This window comes from Lontra canadensis, unplaced genomic scaffold, assembly GCF_010015895.1.
Source record: "Lontra canadensis isolate GAN:19392208 unplaced genomic scaffold, GSC_riverotter_1.0 scaffold88, whole genome shotgun sequence".
In the NCBI taxonomy this organism is placed as follows: Eukaryota; Metazoa; Chordata; class Mammalia; order Carnivora; family Mustelidae; genus Lontra; species Lontra canadensis.
In genome coordinates this window covers 2,899,735-2,915,037 of record NW_022631082.1, presented here as the reverse complement: position 1 = coordinate 2,915,037, position 15,303 = coordinate 2,899,735, and the positions used below count along the sequence as shown (strand labels likewise).

General features: G+C 40.0%; 1 long non-coding RNA gene across 1 annotated transcript; it reads right to left on the bottom strand.

Annotated features, from left to right (window-relative positions):
- Window positions 1-5,378: 5,378 nt before the first annotated feature.
- Window positions 5,379-14,851, bottom strand: LOC116882944. Its single transcript, XR_004385714.1, has 3 exons — window positions 14,784-14,851; window positions 10,289-10,327; window positions 5,379-5,497 (listed from the first exon to the last, which is right to left on the bottom strand). It is a non-coding gene; the product is annotated as an uncharacterized LOC116882944 (long non-coding RNA).
- Window positions 14,852-15,303: the final 452 nt, after the last annotated feature.

Sequence of the window (15,303 nt, the reverse complement as noted above, 5' to 3'; positions counted from 1 at the left end):
CTCTGAATAACCAGAGGAATGTTGAAAAAGAAAACCAAAGCAGGTGGCATCACGATACCTGACTTCAAATTATGTTACAAAGATGTAATAATCAATACAGTATGTTACTGACACAAAAACAGACACAGATTGATGGCACAGAATAAAGACCCCAGAAATGGACCCTCAACTCTATGGTCAACAAATCTTTAGCAAAGCAGGAAAGAATATCCAATGGAAAAAGGACAGTCTCTTCAACAAATGGTGTTGGGAAAATTGGACAGCCACATTCAGAATGAAACTGAACCATTCTCTTACACCATATATCAAAGATAAACTCAAAATGGATGAAAGACCTAAATGTGAGATAAGAATCCATCAAAATCCATCTCTCTCTGCCTGCCTTTCTACCTACTTGTGATTTCTCAAATAAATAAATGATTCTTTAAAAAAAAAAAGAGGGCGTGCCTGGGTGGCTCAGTGGGTTAAGCCTCTGCCTTCAGCTCAGGTCATGATCCCAGGGTCCTGGGATCGAGGCCCACATTGGCCTCTCTGCTCAGCAGGGAGCCTGTTTCCCCATCTCTCTCTGCCTGCCTCTCTACCTACTTGTGATCTCTCTGTCAATAAATAAATAATTCTTTAAAAAAGAAGAATCCATCAAAATCCTAGAGGAGAACATAGGTATCAATGTCTTTGACCTCAACCACAACAACTTCTTGCTAGAGATGTCTACAAAGGCAAGGGGACCAAAGGAAAAATGAACTTTCAGGACTTCATCAAGATAAAAGGTCCTGCATGGCAAAGAAACAGTCAACAAAACTAAAAGGCAACCTATGGAATGGGAAAAGATATTTGCAAATGACATCAGATCAGATTAAGGATTTGTTTCTAAGATCTGTAAGGAACTTATGAAACTCAACACCCAAAAAACCAAATAGTCCAGTCAAGAAATGGGCAGAAGACATAAACCGCCATTTCTCTGAAGGAGACATACAAATGGTCAACAAACAGATGAAAACCATGCTCCACACCCCTCGCCATCAGGGAAATACAAATAAAACCACAATGAGGTACCACTCATACCAGTCAGAATGGCTAAAATTAACAAGTTAGGAAACAACAAATGTTGCCGATGATGTGGAGAAAAGGGAAACCTCTTACACTGTTAGTGGGAATGCAAGCTGGTACAGCCACTCTGGGAAACAATATGGAGGTTCCTCAAGAAGTTAAAAATAGAGCTACTCTATGACCCATCAATTGTACTTCTGGGTATTTACCCCAAAGTTACAAATGTAGTGGTCTGAAGGGGCACCTGCACCCTATTGTTCATAGTAGCAATGTCCACAATAACCAAACTGTGGAAAGAGCCCAGATGTGCATTGATAGATGAATGGATAAAGAAGATGTAGTGATAAATATCTATATCTATATCTATATCTATATCTATCTATCTATCTATATACACACATACATATACATACATACACACACTCATACACTAGAATGTTACAGCTTGAAGGAAAAGCAAGATAGGAAGCAATGACAGCGAATTAATTTGACCCAGTTTATAACCAACATTATCTTTGCCCACCCACAGCTCCCTGAGATTACCTCAGGTGCCTTGTCTCCTGATAGCACAGATTGATTTGACCTCCCCCAGATGAGGTTCCCCTGGTGTGGTGGGCATCATAGCAGCTCCAGCACCAGATCTGATCTCATCATACACATGGAGGCTCTGGGATCTCCCACCTGGACTCAGATGAACTGATCTGCTGTGGGATATAGGATCTGGTTTCCCCAGACAGTCAGATCAACCCAGAAGTCAAGAAAAGTCCGGTGAGGCAAAGCTTGACCAAGGAGAGAGACAAGATGAAAAGGAGCTGGCCTCTCTCTCTTTCTCCCTTTATCCTCCTGCCAAGAGTCTGTCCTGTCCCAAGAAACAGTTATAAGTGGCCTTTCTGGAAAGTCTTGCATGGCCACACCACCATCCGCATTGTCTTACAAGACAGCACCCAGCAAAGGGATGCACCATCTTTAATTTGTTTTCCTTTCTTCCCTGTTTCATGTCCTTTTCCTTCCTCACCCTTGCTGGCTTAAGATTGCACACACAACCCCTTAAAACCTGGATACATGTTGTGCCTCAGGTTGTTTTCTAGGAAAATCTGGACTTAAGTACACAGTTAATACAGAAAACAGGAGAGAACTTAAAATCCTCAGGCTCTCCAAAAAGATTCAAGAATTCATTTGTTTGATAATAAAAGAATAGGCTTTCTTCAAGTTGTTCTACAATTTAAACTTATACGGAACTATATGTTGATTATATCTCTCTATGACTGGAGGTAAATTATTTTTTTAATATTAAAACAACAACAAAAAAGTAGCCTTTCTCTTTCTAGTTCTCATTTTACATTTTAATTAAGACAAATGATTTGGCTTTTAATTATTATCAAACATTTCATATTTTAATATTATAACACTATTAATTATTATATAGAAAATACATGAAGATATTATTACTATATTATATTATTATGTATATTACATATATTTTTCATTATTATTATGTCATGGGTAGCAATATATTACAGGAACAGCCTGTTATCATGGAATATTTCAATCTTTTGTCTGAGACACAAAAAGAGGTTATAACACTGAATTTGACTAATACTTATGTAAGTTATGACTTTGTGTGTTGATTTGAAAAGATGAGTAGGAATCATACCAAATAAATAATTTTGTGTAGCTACAGAGAGGTTTAATCTTAGATATTTTCATATTTTGCTTTTTAACTTTTGCTTATGTATATTGTGTGTTGATACATGTGCTATATCTAACAACTGTCTTTGCCTTTGACAAAGCTCTTCATCTCAACAAATATCTTGTAGCAACTAAAAGAAAGAAGAAGCTGTTATGGAAATGGCACAATAAAAGAACAATAACCAAAAAAGTTTCTGAGAAATTAAATCTGTGGTTTCTGAAATTTTAATGACAATGTTCAGAAACAGAATGAATATGCAAAAGGCCAAATTATTAGTCAGGAAAAGAAAGTTAAGGATTTAGAGGAAAAGTAAAGAGGAAGGAGTTATCCAAGAAGGCCAGAACCGACCCAAAAGGAATTTTGTCAAGATGACAAGAAGAAATGCAATCCAATCAACTATTTCCCTACAGTGAAAAGGAACAACTTTTAGATCAACAGAAGCTAGAACATGCTGAGCCTGGTGGTGAGTATTAAGGAGGGCATGGATTGCATGGAGCACTAGGTGTGGCGCATAAACAATGAATCTTAGAACACTGAAAAAAAAAAAAAGAATACTGAAAAAGATAACCCCAAGAAGAGATTTTGTAAGGGAGAAGAGAATAAATTTCTATATCAGTATTAGATATATGTATATGTATCTATGTAAGAAAAAATATATAAAAATATACTAAAAATAAAATGAAATGTCCTACCTCCAAGGAAAAAGAGGAAATCTTACAAGCTACCAGAAAGAGGGAAAAAACAGTTATTATAAAGAAAACAAGATTCAAATTGAGAATGTTAGATATTAAAAATAAGGAAGAGATATCTATGAATTCCTGAGAGAAAATGATTGTAAATCAAGAGTTTTACTTCCATCTCATTCTGGATTCCAAAATGTAAAGAGCTGGAGTTTTAAAAAATGTCACAACAACTGAGAGTCAGGTCCAAGAAGTCCATTGTCCAAAACAGGAACCACCAGGTACCTGAATCTATGGCTAGTCTGAACTGAAATGTACTGTAAGCATAAAATGCACTCTGGAAATCAAAGACAATATGAAAAAAGTACATAAATGGTCTCATTAGTGCTTTTTATATTTATTACAGCTTGAAATGATACTTTTGATATGCTGAGTTAAAGTATATTACTAGAAGATATGGTCCATCTATACAATGGAATATGCCTCCATCAGAAAAGATGAATACTCAATTTTTCTGTCAACATGGATGGGACTGGAGGAGATTATGCTGAGTGAAATAAGTCAAGTAGAGAAAGTCAATTATCATATGGTTTCACTTACTTCTGGAGCAAAGGGAATAACTTGAGGGATATTAGGGGAAGGAAAGGAAAAGTAAATTGGGGAAAATCAGAGGAGATGAACCATGAGAGACTGTGGACTCTGAGAAACAAACTGAGGGTTTTGGAAGGGAGGGGAGTGGGGGGATGGGTGAACCTGGTTGTGGGTATTAAGGAGGGCAAGGATTGCATAGAGCACTGGGTGTGGTGCATAAACAACGAATCTTGGAACACTGAAGAAATAAAATAAAATTTGAAAAATGTATATTATTAAAAATAATTTCCTGTTTTTACATTTTAAATGTAGCTACCAGAAAATTTAAAATTACTTGTGTGACTCCCATAAGTGGCTTCTGTTAGATTTCTATTAGAAACTATTCCACTAGAAAATATATTGAGATAAACTCAGCAAAACAAATTATTTTCCTTTTCAAATAAATATGACTATATCCTACTGTAAGTATTGGGGAATTTGGGGGGATAGCAAGTATTCTCATTACTTAGGCCAAGGTTGCAAACTGTGGCCCTGGGCTGGCCCACTGCCTGTTTTTGTAAATAAAGTTTTATTGGTACACAGCCACATCCATTCATTTATGTCTGTGGCTACAGTTACATTATAAAGACAGGGCTGAATAGTTGCAACAGAGACCATATGGCCTGCAAAGCCTGAAATATTTACTAGATAGCCCTGTACAGAAAAAGTTTGCTAACTTCCATCTTAAAAGAGAGAGTTCCTGGGTGGCTCAGTGGGTTAAAGCCTCTGCTTTCGCTCAGATCATGATCCCAGGGTCCTGCTTCCCTTCCTCTCTCTCTCGGCCTGCTTCTCTGCCTACTTGTGATCTCTGTCTGTCAAATAAATAAATAGAATCTTAAAAAAAGAAAAAGAGAGACATCCATGTCATAGGGAGTTGGAGTGTGGTTTAAATAAGAAAAATGCCCAGCATGACATTGGATGCATAGGAGGACTTATTTTTTAAACTGGGCATTTCATTAATTTTGGGATTGACTCCTTTAAACAAACACATATTCCTCTGACCTAAGTTCTCTGATCTGCAGAAGGTAGGATGATTACTCCTATTTTACAGGCTATACACTTGAGATGGAGGATTCAAGCAATTTCCCCAAAAGTTGCACAGCTGCTTAATTAGAGCTGAGATGGAACACAAGTCAATTTCACCTGGACCTCAAATTCTTACTCTCACATGAATGATGCTACAGAGTAAAGGGACATGACCTTCAGGCAGGACACTGAAGCCTTTCCCCTCTGAGAATCCTACGGCCAGCTTCCCTTCTAAGATTTGCATACTCTTGCAGTAATGCCACTCTTTCTACAAGCCCAGAATCACCTCTGCAAGTGACGTTCCGGTCTGTGAAATTTATTTCTCCTGTGTTCGAAACATATCCATCTATGCAATAACAGAAGTATTTTTGTTCCTTGGAGACACAGTAAGATTTAGCAGGGCAGGGATGGCTTGTGCATGGATCTGTAGAGAGAAAGAGAGAGAGAAGAAGGCAGCACTGTGCATTCTCTATTTGATTCAATATTTAATCAATCTAATCCCCATTTGAAGTCCTGTCTCTTAAAATGTCAACAAATGACTTTACTCACTCGTGAGTTAAAAATAATTCTTTCCTCTAGGACTCTTTCCAGATGCACTTTAAAAGTTTCTTGGGTTTTTAAAAAATTTAATCTTATTTTTTCAGTTCCAAAATTCATTGTTTATGCACCACAACCAGTGCTTCATGCAATACGTGTGCTCGTTAATGCCCATCACCAGGATTTAGGTAATAAGCTAGTTAAGTCAGTGTAATTCTGTTGTTGATATATTAGACAAACAAACCATCTCCGTCATGTGCTACTTCCAATATCATACACAAAGACAGACAGAACAGCATATGTGCCATTTCCCTGCCCCACACGCATAACCAGACCTAAATATGGGGAAATCTCAGACAAACGCAATTGGTGCACATGCTCTAATCTAACTACCTCGCCTCAACAAAAATGTCAACGTCATGAAAGAAAAAGAAAGGCTGAAAGTAATTGTCCTAGACTAGAGGAGATGAAAGAAACATAGTAACTAAATAAAATGCCTACGTGATTGAAGAATAAATCCCAAACTTGAAAAAAAATGTATTACTGGAGCAACTGAAAAATTTTTGACAGTAGGTTTAAATTATAGAATTGAATCAACGACAAATTTCCTAAATTGACCCTGTGTTATGTAAGAGTATGTCCATATTCTAAGTAGATAAATGCTAAGGGATTTAGGGGCATGATATCCACAATTTATTTTCCAATGGATTAGTGAAAAATAAATACACACAGATATATATATATATATATATATATATATATATATATGAATATTTATAACCATTACATAATCTCAATGTGACACAAAACTAAGTTGAAGATATATCTATATTGTATATAGGTATGTTAACCTTAAAAGTAAAAGAGCCAGTTTTTTATTGGGAAAAATGGGTTTATTTGGGATGGAAGAGAACTGCAAAGCGGGAAACACAAGACAGCCCACAAGGCAGAGGCAAGTGGCCTACCCACTAAACAAAAGAGACTTCTGTTTTAGAGAGAAAAGAGGAAGTTGGGCAGGGCTATTCTACGCAAAAAGTCCATTGGACTAAACTGGGAGTTTGAAGTATAGTGGCTTCTCATTGGCTGAGCTGTGACTGTCTCCCATTGGCTGAGCTGTGGCTGTCTTTCATTGGCTGGGCTGTGACTACCTCTCATTGGTTAGTCTGCTGGGGGGAGGTGAAGGAGGAGAGCAAGTTAGAGGAGACTTTCTTCCTCCTACTGGCTGAGTGAAATCGTATTGGCTCGCAAGGTCCGTCTCTTCTTGTTGTGTTTGTAATTGACCACAAGTGGCAGGGCAGGAGAACTCCTGTTGAACCTCCAGACTCCATGTTAGTGAGGTTTCCTTTTAATTAATTTTCACTGATAGATATATATATGATTATTTTTGCTAATAGATACTTGTGTGTTTAGAGAGGTAGCTAGGAAACCAGAAGGAAATGTAGCTGTATGTTAGCAGTTGATGAATCCAGGTGAAAAGTATAGGGTGATCATTTTTACTATCATTACAATAGTTCTATAGATTTAAGTGTCCAAAATAAAAAGGCAACTAAAGAAAACTGTCGTGCCATGTTTTATTAGGAGACATTATCCTGTCCGAATTCCACCTGTTTTGGCCCCTACCAGTAAGTGTTTGCAGCTCAAACTAAGGTGATGACATTAATACGTTGAAATTGTTTGTCCCTTCCCATTAACCTTTGCACTATGGGGGAATGAAGTGCCCTTATTGCTGTACCATTTACATAGCTGGGACCTCAGCTGATTTCTGAAATATCTCCAAGCCTCCTTGTCCTCATCTTTAAAGTGAGAATAGAACAATGTAGCCAAAGATTAGGCTAAGTACCTGCCCCATAACTAATGGGTCAGTTGCATCGATTTTGTTAATTGGTCTGTGATTATTTGAGAGCATGCCCATGTTCTTAGAATATGCATACTGAAGTATTAAGGAGTGCAGGATTATGGTGTTTGTAGCTTCTTCTCAAGTAGTTTAGAAAAAAAATTATGTGTTTGCGTATTATATATCTATACATATATACAATGCATGTATGAAATTATTATACCATATATCATACATGGAGTATACAAATGTATGTAGGTCCTCTGTTTATGTATTCTTTCAAAACATGTCTCCAAAGACCAGGGAAATGAACTTTTGAGACTTCATCATGATAAAAACTTCTACACAGCAAAAGGAACAGTCAACAAAACTAAGAGGCAACACACAGAATGGGAGAAGATATTTGTAAATGACATTACAGATAAAGTGTTGGTATCCAAGATCTATAAAGAACTCAAACTCAACACCCAAAAAGACAAAGAATCCGGTCAAAAAATGGGCAGAAGACGTGAACAGACATTTCTCCAAAGAAGACATACAAATGGCTAATGGACACATGAAAAAATGTTCAACATCACTAGACATCATGGAAATACAAATCAAAACCACAGTGAGATACCACCTCACACCAGTCAAAATGGCAAAAATTAACAAAACAAATCTTGCCATTTGCGACGACGTGGATGGAACTAGAGGGTATTATGCTTAGCGAAATAAGTCAATCAGAGAAAGACAATTATCATATGATATCCCTGATATGAGGAAGTTGAGAGGCAATGTGGGGTTCTTAGGGGGTAGGAAAAGAATAAGTGAAACAAGATGGGATCGGGAGGGAGACAAACCATAAGAGACTCTTAATGTCACAAAACAAACTGAGGGTGGCGGGGGGGCGGGTAGGGAGAGGGTGGTGGGGTTATGGACATTGGGGAGGGTGCATGATATGGTGAGTGCTGTGAAGTGTGTAAACCTGGCGATTCACAAACCTGTACCCCTGGGGCTAATAATACATTATATGTTCATAAAAAATAAAATATTTTAAAAAAATTAACAAAACAGGAACAACAATTTCTGGAGAAGTTGTGGAGAAAGGGGAAACCTCTTACACTGTTAGTGGGAATGCAAGTTGGTGCAGCCACTCTGGAAAACAGTATGGATGTTCCTCAAGAAGTTAAAAATAGAGCTATCCTGCAACCCAGCTATTGCACTACTAGGTATTTACCCCAAAGATACAGATGTAGTGAAAAGAAGGAAGCCCAATGTTCACAGAAGCAATGTCCACAATAGCCAAACTGTGGAAGGAGCTGAGGTGTCCTTCAACAGATGAATGGGTAAAGAAGATGTGGTTCATATATACAAAGAAATATTACTCAGCCATCAGAAAGGATGAATACCTATCATTTACATCAACATGGTTGAAACTGGAGGGGATTATGCTAAATGAAATAAGCCAAGCAGAGAAAGACAATTATCATATGGTTTCACTCATATGTGGAATATAAGGAATAACGCAGAAGACCATAGGGGAGGGGAGGGAAAACTGGGAGGAAATCAGAGAGGGAGACAAACCATGAGAGACTCTGGACTCTGAGAAACAAACTGAGGGTTACAGAAGGGGAGGGATGGGGTAACCAGGTGATGGGTATATGGAAGGCATGTGTTGTGATGAGCACTGGGTGTTATATGCAACTAATGAATCATTAAATGCTACATCAAAAACTAATGATATGGGGTGCCTGGGTGGCTCAGTGGGTTAAAGCCTCTGCATTCGGCTCAGGTCATGTTCCCAGAGTCCTGGGATAGAGCCCCGCATCAGGCTATCTGCTCAGCAGGGAGCCTGCTTCCCTCTCTCCCTCTGCCTGCCTCTCTGCCTACCTGTGATCTCTGTCTATCAAATAAATAAATAAATAAAATCTTAAAAAAAAGAAAAAACTAATGATATGCTGGCAAACTGAACATAAAAAATTTTTTTAATAGCCTTTGAAGCATGAAAACTACAAGTCCCTAGACTTCCAAGTATGTTTCTATGACTGAAATGATAACAGAAAAATAGCCTAAGCTTTAAAATTATATTGTAGGAAATTACAGATGCACAAGAATCAGTTTCCTCTGAGCTTTGATAATTACAATTTAAATAGAGTACTGACATGCTGTAATTATAATATTAAAGTGCTAAGATTATCAAATGATCAAAAGGGGTATTCTGGGCTCCTAAGAGATTGTGTAAATGTTATTAAAATGTTTACTGTATTTCAATTAAATCATAGGAAGATCATTATTATGTGTATGTTTCTGTTCATATCTAACTGGCAATCTTTTGACACGGATAAAATTATTGCTATTGTGTCTATTTAATAATATTGATTTTTAAAAATTAAAAAAAAAAGAAAATGTCAGGCAAAATGGAAAACTGTCTTCTCATTCCATCCTTGTATGAATCTGGGCATAGTCTTTCATATGAACACAGTATAGAAATTGTGGAATAATGTCAATGGAACTGCACAGAAGTGTCAGTATTGGCCACTCTGGACCTACAAAATGGCAATCAATGTAGCCTATCCTAATTAACCAAGAGTCGCAGAGCTTTTAGAAATGATGGTTGATTTTGCATTTGTTGTTGAGGCCATAGGGAAAGACCACATCCTGAAGGACTGTGCCCTGATGCACTGGGCATTCCCATTCAAATATACCAATTTAAGGAGGGCACGTATTGCATGGAGCACTGGGTATTAAGCAATGAATCTTGGAACACTGCATCAAAAACTAATGACGTACTGTATGGTGACTAAGATAACATAATAAAAAGTAATAAAAAGAGCTTGCTTTTGGTTTCAAGTGCCAACATACCATTGTATGTCCTCACAACAAGGACCAAACAGGAAAGCCCTAAGAAAAATAAAAGAAAGGAATTAACATTTCAGGAATCTTCCTTAAATCCTTCTGAATACTCCTGGCCACCCACCTGTTTCTTCCAGGGCTAGTACTTGATTTACAACACAGAACTTATTGTCTTGACTATAACAAAGGGCAGCATGTTAAATAGAGGTAAATTTATCATTATCACCTACCATATACCATATACCCCACTCATACCAGGCAGAATGTTCTGTTCATTTAAATAGATTCAGTTCCCTCTTTCCTAACAATATGTGGATACATTTCATTAAGGGTTTTAATCAATTTTATGAAGCTGACAAATGCTAGCAAACTTAATAAAATGGTCTCTTCTTCGGAAGCTGCTCAACAGTTATATCAGGTTTAAGCTGCTGTGGCTGGAGGCCAATTTAAAAAGACCAACACAGGGCCTCATGGGTGGCTCAGGTCATGGTCTCAGGGTCTTGGGATTGAGCCCCGCATCTGGCTCTCTGCTCGGCAGGGAGCCTGCTTTCCCCTCTCTCTCTCTGCCTGCCTCTCTGCCTACTTGTGATCTCTGTCAAATAAATAAATAAATAAATAAATAAAAAAACAATAGACCAACACAAAATAAATGTTTACTACTCATAAATACTGGAGAGAAAAGGTGGGAAATATAGACCAGGATGTGAAGAGTGGTCATTTCTAGGTAGATTTCAATTTTGCTCATGGGCATTTTCTAACTTTTCCTAGAGTAAATATGGGTTACTTACGTAGCAACTTATATTCTCCTCTCAGGGAATATAAAATGATGTTGGAGAATAGAAGCTGTGAGAGTATTCACCTTTTGAGAAAAATATCATATGCATCACCACCACCACCAGCCCCATGAACACAGAAATCCTGCCTTTTTGGTGATATTCATGAATTTTAACCAGGGTGACTGCCTGATTATTTTGAAGGCAAAGTTCTGCTTTTTTCTTTTTTTTTTTCTTTTCAAGATATTTTTTATTTATTTGACAGAGAGAGGAGAGAGGTCACAAGTAGGCAGAGAGGCAGTCAGAGAGATGGGAAACAGGCTCCTTGCTGAGCGGGGAGCCCGATGTGGGGCTCGATCCCAGGACCCTGGGATCATGACCTGAGCTAAAGGCAGAGGCTTTAACCCACTGAGCCACCCAGGTGCCCCGAAGTTCTGCTTTTTAAGCAAAGAGCTTGATTGCCCTAGCAGTGAAAACTCCACCTTATCTTTCTTGTATGAGTCATTCTGGTTTTCTGATGAAACTGTTAGACCCAGACAGTGTTCCTATTTCCCAGGTCTGCCAACCCAAGTGCCGAGGAAGTTTATCAAAAAGAGATGACCGCCAACTGACCTATGAGCTGGACACTCAGAGGCTCCTGGCCCCCTCCCCGTCCTTGGAGAGTGGGTTCTCCTGGCCTTCCCTGCTTTCAGAGGCTGCTCTAAGGACATCTCCTTGAGATAGTGATGTGGTGTATGCATGACTGAGCCCTGTTAAGGCCCCTTTCTCTATATGTAGACTTACAAGATTTGGTGGATGGATGTGGGGGTCCATTTGTCTTGCTGTTGCAAGACAAATCCCCTATGTAAGTTCCCTTTGCTTATTGAAACTGCCACCTCCCAACCTGGACTGGCCAGTCTCCTCCTTCAGTCTCTCTACCCTGAAGTAATGGGGCCAGTTCAGAGGACACCCAAGAACCTCCCAAAAGGGAGGGTTGTGAACCAATATTAACTCCACAGTCAGTATAAGGGGAACAGTCCCTTCCCCTACAACCCAGCAGGTGGGGGCCAGCTCAGTGTTCCTGAGAGGCAGCTGGACCCAGGTATCAGTGATAGGTGTCGTTCTCTCATAGCCAGAGTGCTTTACTCCAATGGAACTGAACAGACTTACCACTGCCTAGCACTTTCCTCCCTGATCACATTGCCCTGAAACTCTGGCTTAGATTTCACCAGGGGAAGAGGAAAGAGGAGAAAAAAATAAGAGAGCATAGGGGGGAAGGTGGAACATGTGGACCCATCAGTGAGAGCGAGGCTGAAGGCTGCGGAGGCTGAAGAAGCAACTTGTCCTCTTCTGAATCTTTGACTGTGTGCGTTCCCAAATTCAACCTCTCTGTTGAAGCCAGTCTCACACCCATCCAATTCAATCATGGTTCTGAAGCTGACCTCATGAAAACAGACATTAGGATGGTGGTTACCAGGGGCTGGGGGCACAAGGGCGGATCTGGGGGGATGTTTAAGGGCACTAACTTGGAACTAGTAGAGAGGTAAGTCCTGGAGATTGAATGCACAGCATAGTGAGGATAGACAACAGAACCATAGGATAAACCTCAAAGTGGCTGACAGACTAGATCTCATTGGTTCCCATGAGAAACAAGAAATGGTTCTTATATGATGCCACGAGATGTTAGCAAAAGCTAAGGTGGAGATCACACTGCCATATGAATATGTACTGAACGAACATGGGGTACACCTCAACCTTACACAATGTTATGTGCCAATTATGTACTAATAAGGTTTTGTTTTATTTTTTTAAAGATTTTATTTATTTATTTGAGAGAGAGAGAGTGAGAGACAGAGAGAGAAGGAATACAAGCAGGGAGAGTGGGAGAGGGAGAAGCAGTCTTCCCACTGAGCAGGGAGACCAATGTGGGGCTCCCAGGACCCTGGGATCATGACCCAAGCTAAAGGCAGATGCCTAATGACTGAGCCATCCAGGTGCTCTATCCTTAAAGATTATTTATTTATTTATTTACTTGACAGACAGAGATCACAAGTAGGCAGAGAGGCAGGCAAAGAGAGAGAGAGAGAGAGAGAGAGAGAGAGGAGGAAGCAGGCTCCCCACTGAGCAGAGAGCCTGATGTGAAGCTCAATCCCAGGATCCTGGGATCATGACCTGAGCCGAAGGCAGAGGCTTTAACCCACTGAGCCACCCAGGCACCCTCAGCTGCCCTATACTAATAAGTTTTTTTTAAATTAAATTTAAAAATAGTGTAGTAGTGGCATTTATGCTGAAAGCCACAGTAGAGTGGGTGAACAGGGAAGCAATATCACCAACAGTGATACCCAGTGTTGAGTAAACATTAACCTCTGATAGGCACCTTCCAGGTACAACCATCTCATGGATCCCCCCTGACACTCTCAAGAAGCAGAACCTCTTCAGAGCCCCATTTTACAGCACAGGAATCTGACGGTCATAGTGGTTTAGGAACTTGCCCAAGATAACACAACGGGGAAACAACGAAGCCCAACCCTTCACCAGACTACATGACCACTCGCTGTTTTCATTAAGCACTTTCCACAACCTTGGTTTGTGAGATCTCCCCCTTTTTATTAACACTATGGTTACTGCACCAACAGTCCCAGGGACCAGAAAGTGTCCTGTTCTGTGCCACAGAGAGAGGAGAGAACATGGGTGGTGAGACTCCCTCACTGCCCAATTGGAACAGATTCTGTCAACAGGACACAGAGAAGCCAATTCTCTTTAGACTCTACTACGTGACTCGGGATTCCTTGAAGAGCCCCATGGGCTGGCCCCAAACTCTCCCCAAATTCCATAATCCTCTGTCAACTTCAGATGTTCATATGTACATACGGACAAGTCCAAAGAAGGGAGATACTGCATCCTGGAACTTAAGAAAAAAATCAACAACATCAATGGTCAAAAATTTCATGGAGATTTTGAGTTTGCTGCCAGTAAATCTCCCCATGAGGGTCTCCCCTCCCCCCCCAGTTCAGTGCATTGTTGTTGTTGTTGTTGTTTTAATTCATGCCATTAAAAATTAAAAAAAAAATACTTATGCCTTCCTTTAGGTAGGGTTGCTCAGTCTTGGCACTATGGCATTTTATTTTATTTTAAAAAATATATTATTTATTTATGTATTTAAGAGAGAGAGAGAGAGAGAGAATGAGAGAGAGAGCGAGCAAGAAAGGGGGGAAGGTCAGAGGGAGAAGCAGACTCCCTGCTGAGCAGGGAGCTTGCTGTGGGACTTGATCCTGGAACTCCAGGATCATGACCTGAGCCTAAGGCAGTCACTTCACCAAGTGAGTCACCCATGCGCCCCACTAATGCCATTTTAGCCTGGATAATTCCTCTCACAAAGGCTGGCCCTTGCACTGGAGCGTGTAGGGTGGCACCCGTGGCCTCCAGCCACTCAATTCCAGGCACACCCTTGCGCCCAGTCACAACTACCAAAACGGTCTGCAAACATTACTAAGGGTCTCCTCTGGGGACACCAAACTGCCCCTCCGTTGAGAACCACTACTTTCAATTTTGTTTTTACTTCCAAGAACATTAGGCATTATAAGTGAAAACAAATAAAAAGCATTGCGATGTTGGCTATATCTGTGTGAACACACACTTAGAAATCCGGACTTGCCCCTTTCAGGAAATGCCCCTCAGGCCAGCCCTCCACCAGCTCAACTGAATGCTATAGCTGTTCTAGAACCAAAGAAAATAAGATGTTGAATACTCACCACACAGAAGAAAGTTTGTCTTCTTGGCCATAGCTCCCCCAGCTTCTAACTGATGACTGATAACAAAGAGGGAACAGTAGAGTCTTATATCCTATTTCTCAAGGAGTCTTGGTGGTTTCAAGAGGACCACAATCTGTTGGTGTAATTTCCATGCATCAAGTCAAAGTCTAATTAAAGGCAGCATTACGAATACAAGCCTCTTAGGCCATCGGTATCCACACCATGCTCACTGCAGAATTCTCTGGTCACTTAGTCACATGTCAGACCCAGAAATAAAGACCAAGAAGTAGGACATCACTATCTTTGGGGCACTAATCAGCCAAGCCAGCGACCAATCTGCCAATGCTTTATGCTTAGCAACATTTTAAAACACATCTGCGTAGACAAAGGGAGGGAAAACTGAACGGGGGGGAAATCAGAGAGGGAGACAAACCATGAGAGACTCTGGGCTCTGGGAAACAAACTGAGGCTTTCAGAGGGAAGGGGAGTAAGGGAATAGGGTAGGTGGGTGGTGGGTATT